The sequence below is a fragment of the Balaenoptera musculus genome, chromosome 14 (genome assembly GCF_009873245.2).
Source record: "Balaenoptera musculus isolate JJ_BM4_2016_0621 chromosome 14, mBalMus1.pri.v3, whole genome shotgun sequence".
In the NCBI taxonomy this organism is placed as follows: Eukaryota; Metazoa; Chordata; class Mammalia; order Artiodactyla; family Balaenopteridae; genus Balaenoptera; species Balaenoptera musculus.
The window spans coordinates 3,281,910-3,295,194 of NC_045798.1; the positions used below are offsets into that span (position 1 = coordinate 3,281,910).

The 13,285-nt window shown below is 43.6% G+C and overlaps 1 protein-coding gene across 1 annotated transcript in view; it reads left to right on the forward strand.

Moving 5' to 3' along the window:
* Positions 1 to 13,285, forward strand: part of TMEM132D (transmembrane protein 132D) — a 679,411-nt gene that overhangs the window by 562,045 nt on the left and 104,081 nt on the right. The gene's annotated exons all lie outside the window — the stretch shown is intronic.

Genomic DNA, 13,285 nt, shown 5'->3' on the forward strand with positions numbered 1-13,285 from the left:
CTGCAACCCATAACAATTAAACCAGAATCTGTGAGTGCAGGATCCGGCATCAGTATGTTTAATCTCCCCAGGTGGTGCTAATGTGCAGCAAAGTGTGAGGACCATTGGGTTAGAATCACTGGTGAATATATAAAAAAAAGACTGGTGTCTGAGTCTCTCTCTGCAGATGTTGATATAACTGGTTCGAGGTGGGTTTGCTGGCACTGGTATTTTTCAGCCCTCCCTGGGGGATTATCCTCCATAGCCTTGGTGGAGAACCAGTGCTCTGGGCTCAACCTCGAGTGCCCCAGAGTGTTAGGAATACAACATGGTTTGGCTCTGATATGTCCATGCTTCCTCTTGTACGTGTTAAACTGCTGGCCAGAATTTGGGTTAAAGATCTGGTTTGAAAGTCATGAGATACATTTATATTTGATGTCATTGTCTTTCTGTTTTGCTTAGAATATTTATTCCAAAAATTAGCAGCTGATTCTGAGCAAAACTACAGCCAGGTAGGGTGGACCCATGGCCTTGGGCTCATTAACACTGTGCTGCGACCAGCCGAACTCATCAGCGAGCCGAACTCATGCTGCCTTGGCTGCCCATCAGTAGGAACACTCCTGCCAAAGTCCAGCTGAACTAAATAAAAAATAATGACGATAATGGTGACACACGGTGGTCATAGCATGGCGATCCCAGCAAATGAAGCAACACTGCCTTAAGTTCTTGCTCTGAATTGGACAAAGTCCAATGAAGTCTGGTCGCTTTAGACGTGTGACTCATTTTTCACTTCGAGCTGTAATGGATGTGATAAGATTTCCCAATTCCAGCCAGGAAATGTGGAGCGCTAGAGATATTTCTACAAGGATCCACCAAGGATGTATTTAGCTTTCACTGTGGAACAAAATATCAAAGAGAACCTGGCCATAATGCGGAGTGTCTGCTGAAGAGGGACGTTTATGGGAAGGACTTCAACACCAACTCAAGGAGTACCGATGAGTCCCGCGTTAAGCACGTGACCCTCTGAAGTCTGACGTGCGCATCCCACGTGCCTCCTGGGGTCAGCTCTGGGCTGGTGAGGGGCCGCACAAAAGCCCTGCCCTTCTGGAGCTTATATTCTGATGTGGTCAAACAGGCAGTAAATTCAGAGGGAAAAAATGATTTCTGAGAGTGTCAAGTACTCTCCTATGGAGTGAAATAAACAAGATGGGTGGATTCAAAGGCTTTTTCATAACCCTGACTTCTACACATCGTGGTGGCTTGATTTAAGGTGATGGCAGTGGAGGCGGAAGGAGGTGGCTGGGTTGACAGAACGTATCGGAACAACGCTCACAGGACCATTCCCACGGCCGGGACCTCGTGGATGGATGCGACGTGGGGCGTGAGCTAAAGAAGATAGTGAACGATGGTGCCCGAGGCGCTCTCTGCAGCAACCAGCCGCCCAGTGGCACGGAGCGCTGAAAAAAAGGAGCTGGTTGGAGGGAGGCTCTCACGGGTTCTATCTTGGACCCAGAGAGTTCGAGACACCCCGGCAGAGAGGTCGAGTAGGCAGGGAGCGTCTTAGTCTGGAGCTCATGGGAGAGGTCAGAGCTGGAGACGTCTTCTGGAAATGAACAGAATGTGAATACTGTAGCTGAAAATTCGGCCTCTGTACACTCGTACCGAATGGAATCTCAGAGACAGAGTTTTGGGCGAAGTAGACAAGAGTAGCTTTATTGCTTTGCCAGGCAAAGGGGGGCCACAGCGGGATAATGCCCTCAAAAATGTGTGTCCCGACCCGGGGGAGGAGGGCTGGTTGTGAGGAGTCTTAAGGTCCAGGGGCGGGTTGCTGATCAATCCAGAGATCATCTGGCGTCAGGGGGTGATGGGCGAACCGTGACCTTCTCTGGAATGAAGAGTTCTTCATCAAATAATTAACATCTTAACCCCATTTGGTGGGGTTTTAGTTCTGCCAAAGAGCTCAAAGCTATTATTACATATATCCCTTCCTGCGGAACCAGGACCCTGCCCCAAGCTTGCACTATTGTCTCCTGACTGCTCCCCCCTTGTCTCTGCATCCCCTCCCTTCCCTGATGAGCAACTGCTTGAACCTGCCCTTTGGAACTCAGGGAAGGGGACACAGAAAGGCTTTTGTGCCCAGGAGCCCCACAGGCTCCTGCTTGGTTTCAGTATCCCAGGACTGAATGACATCACCTCCTAGGGTACCATCTTCCATGGCAACGTGGCTCCGGAAACACCCTGAAAATGCAGCTGCTTTGCTGCAGCACACGTTTCTCTGTAGTTTCAGGCAGGTTGGGAGTAAGATCAGATTCCATGAGCTTGGTCAGCAGAGCTTCCTTTGGAAATAGGGTCTGTAAAGCATCTTCATTTGCTTCAAGCCCCCATGATCCTCATGCATCTCTCTGGTCTGAGGAAAGCCACACCCAGGAATCACAGAATCAGAGGCTTACATACCGAGAAGAGACTGGGTGACATAAAGGCTCAGGCCAGGGGAGCAGCAGAAAAGACTGATTTTGTCCCTCTGAAATGCAGCACCAGCCACTGCCACCACCAAGAAAGGGAAGGAGGGCCCTGAAAAGTATTTCCACGGCCAAGACGTTATGAGGCTGAAGTCAATGCACAGGTGACTATGGCCAATTTAAAATCCCAGATGGACTTTTCCCCTGCCTCCCAGAATAATGTTAATTGTGTCCCCTCTCTTCCTAATTAGTTTGGGCTCAAGACATGCAAATTCATTTTTACATTAGCCTAAGAAAAACATAATTAAGAAGTTGTCTGGTGAAAAAAAGAAAAAGCACATAATGTATTCCGGGGCCAAATTGCAAATGACTTTTGGACTTTACACCATTTTAAATTAGCGGTACCACTGAATCCTCATTAGCATAGATAATCAAGGCTGGGCTCCAAGCCCCACCAATAAGTCTTGCTGAGATTCCTGTGGCTTGCAGGTCAGAAAATCACTCAGAACCACTTACAGTCCCCCTGGAGAGTTGAGATGCTAAACAAGACCCACTTTTAGGCGCACCCATTCAGTTAAATGAAGTCCTTTCATGTTTCTTAATTTTGTATGTCCTTTCCACCTCAACTGAATTAATTCCTTGGTTTCATAAAACCAATAAACTTCTCCCAGCCTATGGAAAATTCAGTTGCCTTTGACAACTTGACATGCATTTTTCTGTAGTGATAGGGAAAAGGGCCTGACAGCTGGTTTCATTCAAGGCTATAGGCAAAAACTCCCCCATTTTCAAAGAGCAAATACTTTACAATATCAAGAGGATTCTATCAACAGACATAAGTTAACTATTCATGCTGAGTTTCATGGAATTGCTGTTTGGAGGCCATAAATGAAGTTTAAGTTTCTTAGAAGAACCCTCACCAACATCCAGAGCTGTCAATGATTGATATATGTTAAGTGCACTCAATGGTATTTTTGTCATATGTCAGACTTTCTTATCAGGGAGGGCAGTGAATCACTGGATTTAAAATTTGCTTTAAAAAAAGTGTCATAAAGGAAGTTGAGTTCTTACCCTTGTGTCTTTCATACTTTCCTGTACATTTTAGCTTTAGTGTTGGGACTGGGCAATGTTTGCATCCTGGCATTGCTGAATTCTACACATGTTGCCAGTCTGCAAAGATCTAAACAACGGACCCCAGATTCAAAGCCTCCTGTGGCCGGCCATGTTGTACAAAGAAGTGGAACTTGGTGAAGTGGAGAGAGGTCACTACTCCATGCCCACTGAATGATGCCCCAGAATCGCCTACACCTCTGATTTTTCAAGACAAACCAAAAATCCAGATTTTTGCATATGTCCCAATTTTTAAATGTTGTGACCCATTAAAAAGAATTAAATCTGTATAATCCAAGCAAAGCATGTCTGTGGGCTGGATTCAGTCTACAGAGCCCTAATTTACAAACTCTGTTTTGAACAGCATTAGAATTGACTTTTGCAAAATGGAAGACAGTAAAACTCCACGGCTTGAGGAATATTATTCAGCCATGAGAGGAATGAAGCGCTGACACACACCACACCACAGATGAACCTTGGCGGCGTTACGCTTTGTAAAAGAAGCCAGTCAGAATGGCTATCACCAAAAAAAACACAAATAACAAATACTGGCAAAGATACGGAGAAAGGGGAACCCTCCTACGCTGTGGGTGGGAATGTAAATTGGCGCTGCCACTATGGAGGACAGTACAGAGGCGCCTCAAAAAACTAAAAATAGAACTATCCTGTGACTCAGCAATTCTACTCCTGGTTATACATCCAAAAAACAAAAACACTAATTTGAAAAGATACATGCACTCCAATGTTCATAGCAGCATTATTTGCAGTTGCCAAAATATGGAAGCAACCTGTGTCCATCCATCAATGGATGAATGGATAAAGAAGATGTGGTATATATATATATATATACAATGGACTATTACACAATCATGAAAAAGAATGAAATTTTGCCATTTGCAGCAACATGGATGGACTTGGAGGGCATTATGCTAAGTGAAATAAGTCAGACAGAGAAAGACAAATACTGTATGATACCACTTATATGTGGAATCTAAAAAATACCACACACTAGTGGTTATCAGTGGGGAGAGGGAAGAGGGAAGGGTAGGAGATTAAGAGTTACAAACTATTAGTTATAAAATAAGCTACCAGGATATATTGTACAGCATGGGGAAATATAGCCAATATTTTCTAATAACTATAAATAGAGTATAACTTTTAAAAATTGTGAATCACTGTATTTTATACATGTAACATATAATATACATCAATTACACCTCAATTTTTAAAATTTAAAAAAAAAGTGAGGTTAAAAAAAAACAACACATATTGCATAATTCAATTCCTTTGAAATATCCAAAACAGAGAAATCCCTAGGGACAGGAGATAGATGAGTAATTGCTTAGGGTCAGAGTAGGGGTGGCGATTGGAGGGGAAGAAAAGCCACGGATACAGGGTTTCTTTCTGAGGTGACAAAAATGTTCTAAAATTTACTGTGGTGATAGTGGCATGTACCTATGAATATATTAAAAACTAATAAATAGGGCTTCCCTGGTGGTGCGGTGGTTAAGAATCCACCTACCAATGCAGGCGACACGGGTTCGAGCCCTTGTCAGGGAAGATCCCACGTGCCGTGGAGCAACTAAGCCTGTGCGCCACAACTACTGAGCCTGCACTCTAGAGCCCACGAGCCACAACTACTGAGCCTGCACTCTAGAGCCCACAAGCCACAACTACTGAGCCCGCGCACCTAGAGCCCGTGCTCCGCAACAAGAGAAGCCACTCTAATGAGAAGCCTGCGCACCACAACGAAGAGTAGCCCCCGCTTGCCGCAACTAGAGAAAGCCCGTGCACAGCAACGAAGACCCAACGCAGCCAAAAATAAATAAATAAATTTATGTTTTAAAAAACTAATAAACAGTACACTTTAAATAGGTGACCTATATAATATGTGAATTACGTCTCCATAAGCTGTCCAGAAAATAGATAACAACAAAAACCTCTGTGCCTTGAGCAAGGAGGTGAAATTTTCAGCACACAAAACCAGCCCACAAAATCTGTATCAGACCATGCCTCCCCAGCCTCCTGAAAACATCCCCCTAAAGCTCAATTCAGAAGTTAAACTTATAGCAAATGCCAACCATTATAGGATGGATAAACAACAAGGTCCTACTGTAGAGCACAGGGAACTATATTCAACATCCTGTGATAAACCATAACGGAAAAGAGTATGAAAAAGAATGTATATATTTGTATAACTCAATCACTTTGCTGTACACCTGAAACTAGCACAACATTGTAAATCAACTATACTTCAATTAAAAACGAAATTTAAAAAAATTTTAAGTTAAACTTATGTTCCATTTCTAAAACATTTAGGCAAATGGGAATTTACTCTCCTAGCCTCTCTTTCTGCCTGCGAGATCTTTGACATTCTCTTCACTTCTTCTGCTCAGTGTTGCCCAGACAGGGATTAAAAAGTGGAAATTAAAAAAAATCCATCATTTTGTACTCTTTCTCCAGTGCTGGGATGTCCAGCCAACCTCAGACTCACATTTAAAATCAGGCAAAAAATGGTGGGTTCCTCTCTTACTTGGAAATTCCACTTTAAAAACAGAAATGTTGAAGACAAAATTGGCTTAAGGTCTTAAACTCATTAATATGCCTTTGTCTTATTAATTAGGAGGAGGATTTACAGCCCATTATGTGAGGACCAAAGGTTAATTCAAACCCTTTTCCTAATACAACACAACTAAACACTTGGGATTTCTGCACGTCATAAAGTGCTTTTTGAGAAACCCCCAATAAATTCCTTTTTCTTCTCTTTTCTTTTTTTTTTTTTCAGTGCAGGACACGTTTGCTTAGCAGATCTAAAGAAGTTCGTGTTACTGTTATCATTTGGAGTCTTCTGTAGCAGTCAATGTAATAAATAAAAATCTATATTTGACCACATCCTTGAAGATGTCAAGACTGCTTGGCTGATCGGTTTAGCATCTTACAAAATTTAAACAGTGGCAGAAGCATGGCCCTGGGTTCTCCCTACACTTATACATTCTTCCTTGAGGGGATTTCAATAATGCTGTCTAATCAGCTTAAGGAGCTAATTAAACAGCTGTCACTTAGCTTCTTAATTCTGAAACTTGATGCTAAATAAGATTTGAAATTAGTAATGCAAAAGTAAGCAGTGCTTTTGTGATGCCAGGGGATTTCTTCAGGTGGCCCAGAATAAAGGGGACCTTATTCCCAGCCAGCAGGGGTCGTGGGGTGACCCAAAGAGATGAATTGGGGTCCTGGGAAAATCCTCACCTCGCTGGGGAGTGCAGACAAGTAGAGTTCAAACTCTTCCCGTTTTTATCCAAAAAGACTTTACTGTTAGGGATGATTATTATCTACTAGGACAGAAGTCACAGATTGGAGCCCACAGGCCAACACAACCTGTAAGTGTGTTTTGTTTGGGCTTCCAAGGGGCTTTCACCAAAGGTGAGCCAAATGTAAAAAAAATCAGGAGATCTTACATAAAAATATTGATTCTTGGCTTCTCTCAAAAAATCTGGAAATGTGCAAACCCCAGGTCCATGTTCCTACAAGGCATCCCTTAGCTGGAGTTAAAACTGCCCACTTTTGATCAGGCATGAGACCCAGGTTCACCAGATTACCATCATCACCTCCCAGGCCCCTGGTTGAAACCAAAGCTTTGATACCACGTCCTGAGACACCAAGTCCGGGCACATTTGTCTGCACCAAGAGATACGGTGCCACTCAAGGCAAGAGCAAACTGTACGAGAATTGCCCCATCCCTTGAGATGCCACGTGAGCCCTCACCTGGAGGCTCTGAAAGCCTCCATAGGAAACATGGATGTGAATAGAAATGCTCCAGGTTTGAGCTGCATTAGCCTGCAGTCCTGCCCAGATGTTTCCTCCAGAAATAAACCTGATGTGGATTTGTATGAAGAATGAATGTGGCCAAGAACTCATGAATTTTTTACAAATTTTATTGAAGTATATTTGATTTACAGTGTCGTGTTAATATCTGCTGTACAGCAAAGTGATTCAGTTATACACGCACACATATATACATTCTTTTTCATATTCTTTTCCATTACGGTTTATCATAGGATATTGAATATAGTTCCCTATACTATACAATATGACTTTGTTGTTTATCCATTCTAGATATAATAGTTTGCATCTGCTAACCCCAAACTCCCAATCCTTCCCTGCCCCACTCTCCCTCCCCCTTGGCAACCACAAGTCTGTTTTCTAGGTCTGTGAGTAGGTTTCTGTTTCATAGATATGTTCATTTGTGTTGTATTTTAGCTTACACATATAAGTGATCTCATATGATACTCGTCTTTCTTTGTCTGACTCACTTCACTTAGTATGATAATCTCTAGGTCCGTCCATGTTGCTGCAAATGGGATTATTTCATTCTATTTTTATGGCTGAGTAGTATTCCATTGTACATATGTACCACATCTTTATCCATTCATCTGCCGATGGACATTTAGGTTGTTTCCATGTCTCGGTTATTGTAAATAGTGCCTATGAACAATGGGGTGCATGTATCTTTTCGAATTGTAGTTTTCTCAGGGTATATGCCCAGGAGTGGGATTGCTGGATCATATGGCAACTCTGTTTTTAGTTTTTTAAGGAACCTCCATACTGTTCTCCATAGTGGCTGCACCAACTTACATTCCCACCAACAGTGTAGGAGGGTTCCCTTCTCTCCACACCCTCTCCAGCATTTATTATTTGTAGACTTTTTAGTGATGACCATTCTGACCAGTGTGAGGTGGTACCTCCTTGTAGTTTTTTTTTTTTTTTTTTTTTTTTTTTTTGGCTGTGTTGGGTCTTCGTTTCTGTGCGAGGGCTTTCTCTAGTTGCAGCAAGCGGGGGCCACTCTTCATCGCGGTGCGCGGGCCTCTCACTGTTGCGGCCTCTCTTGTTGTGGAGCACAGGCTCCAGACACGCAGGCTCAGTAGTTGTGGCTCACGGGCCCAGTTGCTCCGCGGCATGTGGGATGTTCCCAGACCAGGGCTCGAACCCGTGTCCCCTGCATTGGCAGGCAGATTCTCAACCACTGCGCCACCAGGGAAGCCCCACCTCCTTGTAGTTTTGACGTGCATTTCCCTAATAATTATTGATGATGAGCATCTTTTCGTGTGCCTACTGACCATCTGCATGAACTCATGATTTTAGATTTCATTCAACCACGTGTCTCTGCAAGCCTGCTGTGTGCCAGGCACTGCACATGGGAGTGGAGGCCCATCTTCTATGGGATTTCAGGTTCCAAAGTGAATGCGTGACGTGAAAATAACACGCAGTCCACCTTGCCCTTGAAAATTCCTTCAACCGCTGATAAGATACGGTCTAGAAGCCTCAAAACCTCCCGTTTTTTCCTCCGGTGGCGTTGAAGCAGATTAGCGTTCCTTGGTTGAGCACCAGGTGACGTCGTTGGCTTCTGGGTGGGGAGGCTGTGTGTGAAAAATACATCCTTAATCCAGGAGTGATTGTCAGTGCGGTATGGGGCTCCCAGTGGGAGGGGCTTTATTGCTGAGAGTGACTGAGGGAACAGAGAATTCCCGCCTGCCCCCAGCACACAGCAGGATTTCACTGAATGGTGTGACGGTTTCGTCTCCCTGCTTCTCCCTCCTTCCCTCTCTCGCTATGTCAGTTGCCAAGAACATACTGAATACGTATCTGTCATGGTGTGTACCACATGATTCTACTGATGGTAAGCAACCTTAGTGAAAACTTAATGATGCCACGCGCGGTTTTTACACTTCCCATGCATTAACTCCTTTGCTCCTCAAAAGAACTCTGAGAGATAGATGCTATTTAGAGCTCTGTTCCCAGATGAGAAAAACAAGGGGCAGAGAGTTTAAGTAACTTGCAAAGTCATAGAACTAGAACGTAGCAAAGCTGGGCTTTGAACCCAGGCAGCCTGAGTCCAGAGCCTGAGCAGGAAACACAGAGGGAGGCTTCTACCGTATCTCATTTAGATCTTCTTTTAAGATGAGAAAACTTGGCCCCTGAGAGCACACGCGATGTGCCCAAGGTCGCCTAGCTGTGTAAAGCTGGGGCCCAAATCCTTCACACTGGGCTCCCTTTCTCCTGCTCCCACAGGGTGCGAGGCAGGGCTGGAAGGGGTCTTGAGGTCAGGCAGAGTGGATGGTGATAGCAAAGCTAGCATGTATTTTTTTATTCTTTTCCGCTATAGTTTATCACAGGATATTGAATATGGTTCCCTGTGCTATACTGTAGGACCTTGTTGTTTATCCATTCTATATGTAATCGATTGCATCTACTAACCCCGAACTCCCAATCCATCCCTCCTCCACTCCACTTCCCCCTTGGCAACCCAAAGCCTGCTCTCTACGTCTGTGAGTCTGTTTTTGTCTCGTAAATAAGTTCATTTGTGTCGTATCTTAGATTCCATAGAGAAGTAACACCATGTGATATTTGTCTTTCTCTGTCTGACTTCAATTAGTATGATAATCTCAAGGTTCATCCTTGTTGCTGCAAAAGGGATTATTTCATTCTTTTTTATGGCTGAGTAATATTCCATGGTGTGTGTGTGTGTGTGTGTGTGTGTGTGTGTGTGTGTGTGTGTGTGTACCACATATGCTTTATCCATTCATCTCTCAATGGACATTCCGGTTGTCTCCATGTCTTGACTATTGTAAATAGTGCTACTATGAACATAGGGGTGCATGTATCTTTCTGAATTTTAGTTTTGTCCAGTTATAACTAGCATGTATTTTTGCTTGTCACAAGCCAGTCACAGTTCTAAGTACTTTTCATGCATACAATCCTCACATCTACCCAATAACATGGAAACGTTTACAACCCCCATTGTACAGATGGACAAACTGAGGCACAGTGCAGGCACTGGTTTGCCTGAGTCACAGAGCTAGTAGGTATAGAAACTGGGGTTCAAAGCCAGGCTGCCTTATTCCAGAGTCAGTATTCTGCACTCTATGCTCTACTGTCTCCATATATAATTTATTTTCTATAATATCTATAATAAAATTTACACAACTGTTTCTACCTGGAGAGATTAAGAAGGATGTAGCATTTGAGCTGGACCTTGATCTTACCATTGTAGGATCATTTTTAACAGCGAGCTCCACTGGCACAAAAAAAAAAAAAATGATTTTTAAAATTTCTTTATATTCCATTTTCAAAGGCACATCTACTACAGACAGCCAGTTCTGCTTGCACAAAACCCTGTAGACAGTAGAGTTTGTAATTGCTGCTGATGAACAAAATCAAGGATTTCCCTCCCTCCTGCTTTAGCATTTAAAATTTTTTTCCATCCTTTGGTGCATATATTTATTAAACCCTGAATCTAGTAAAGGAAAGTCCCCAAATTACATCTATGCAGTTTGCTTGGAGAATGTATCTGTTGGAACAGAAGCACGGAAAGTTCTGCTGGGAAGACCCCCCAGGAGAATGGAGAGGTCGGTAAAGAGCTTGACAACAATGAAGGTTATGAAAATGATAAACTGAGGAAGGTAGAAGAGACAGGCGATCAGTAACACCATCATCCGTAAATATTAGAGTGGAAAGAAATGGGTCCTAGTACCCTATTTAGTCCTACCACGGTGGTTCTCAACTGAGGCGGCACTGGGTGAAGTCTGGAGACATGTTTGGCCGTCACAACAGGCGGGTGATACTGGCATTTTGTGAGCTGAGTCAGGGATGCTGCAAAATATGTAAAGTGCCGAGACTAGACCGAGAATAAAGAGTTTTCTGGCCCCAAACATCAATAGCGTCTAGACGGAGAACCTCTGCTCCCCAGTGAACGACATTTGTAGGAGTATAATGGATCCATTACTGGCTTCCAGCTTTTAGACTCAACCTTTGTACAAAGCACCAGAGGCTTCATTATACTTCAGGACACAATGTAGATACTATCAACCTTGAGAGGATAAAAGGAAAAGTTAGAAATGAGAAAAGCTGGGAGGTCAATGTGGTATTAAGAGCCGAAGGCACATTTAAGCGGTGCTATTATTCTCATCTTATAAAGTGTGTGGGGTCTCAGTTACCTTTCGCTGCATAAGAAAGCGCATGTTGTGGCATAACCAAGGCGACTGTCATTTATATTGTTTTCTGTCGTGGTTCTGGGAGTTGACAGGACTCAGCTAGCTGGCTTCTGCTCAGCTGGGGGAACCCCCTGGAAGCCTTCCTCACTGATGTATCTGGTGGGTCAGTGCTGGATTTCAGCTGCCGACCAGATCATTTACATGACAGTGGCCTGGGCTTCCTCACAGCATGGCGGCTGCGTTCCAAGAACAAGGGTCCCCAGGGAGAAAACCGGGTGGAAGGTATATTGCCTTGGATGACCGAGCCTCAGAAATAACAGGGCATCACTTCCACTGCATTCTAAGCTTCAGACATGGGTCACTAAGGCCAGCCTGTATTGCAGGGGAGGGTCCCTAGACCCCACTTCTGCATAGCAAGAGTGTCAAAACTGGGCAAACAGACTTTTAAACCACTCGGGAATCAACACGTTATCTCTTGATGAGAGGTATGTTTGCTTAAAATGAAAAAGATGGCTAATAGAGGGACCAAAACAGGAACCTAATCATATGAACCGGGACAGAAGAGACTGCGGAGGGAGAGAGAAGATTTCATCCATCACCCCAGAAAATCAGTAGATAATACTTGAACCTACTACGTCAAGAAACTGTAGCAGAGCATGTTATTTAGATATTTAGATACATGGAAAAAAGTCTTCATAACATAGTAGGAGAGTTGAAAGTGGTTACCTGAGAACAAAAATGGGTGGGATGGCTATTCGTGGTATCTTATGATAAACCTTTTATCACAAATGTAATATTTTAACAACGAGGTTGTGTAACCTTGATAAGATTTTTAAATTCACATAAAAAAGTAAACGCACCGTGCATTGTGGTTCGTGGTTCAGTGGCGTCCAAAAAACAGCCTAACTGGTGAAAGGCATGAGCAGACCGCCAGCCTCCTTTGGGCTCCGCGGTATGACATTTCCCTGCTTCCCCACGAGAGGGAGAATAATTTTATTTTACCCCGTATGGCTGCTGAAATAATTCTCCATACCACACGACAGCCATTAAACCCAAGGGCTGATGTACCTTAAAAAAACAGAGTGGTTTATAAATTTGTTTGCAATGCAGGTGCCAAATTGACTGATGCTTTCACTTGTTAAAAGAAGCACAGAGAGTATTTATCGTGATGCACCGTTATCGCTAATGAGATGGAGTATTTCCATGGTCATCTAATGGCTCTTCTGTTTAATGTGGTATGAATTGGCATGTTTGGTATTCGTTAGGGGTGCAGGCAGGGGCGCTGGAATAGTAGAGCTTGGCCAAACAAGCAAAGGACAAAGACAGGGTGATGAGTCACTATTCTATTTATTAGGTTATTGATCTTTGTTGGGAAGTGCATTGAAAAGATTTAAGAAATTAACCACAGTGAGGGAATCACATTGAGGAAGAGCATGGCTGCAGAGATGTTCGGTCCCCCACTGACTTAGGCTGGGTCTGCCCCAGCTCATTTCAACAGGAATCAGGCCCGTCAACCAGGAGATGAAGGGCCAGTCACCTAGCAGTGTTGAGTTTTCATACCTGACCCATCTACTTTGGCTGGGGGCACAGTCCAGAACTCAATGAATATATACCTCTTGAAACTGGAGTTGGGAAATGTGTATTAGTCAGGGTGGCTTAGGTTATATTACAGTAACAAGTAGCTCTGATGTCTCATTGCCTTAAGACAAGGAAAGCATTTTTATTACTCCTGCTTCATGTCCTACATGGGGC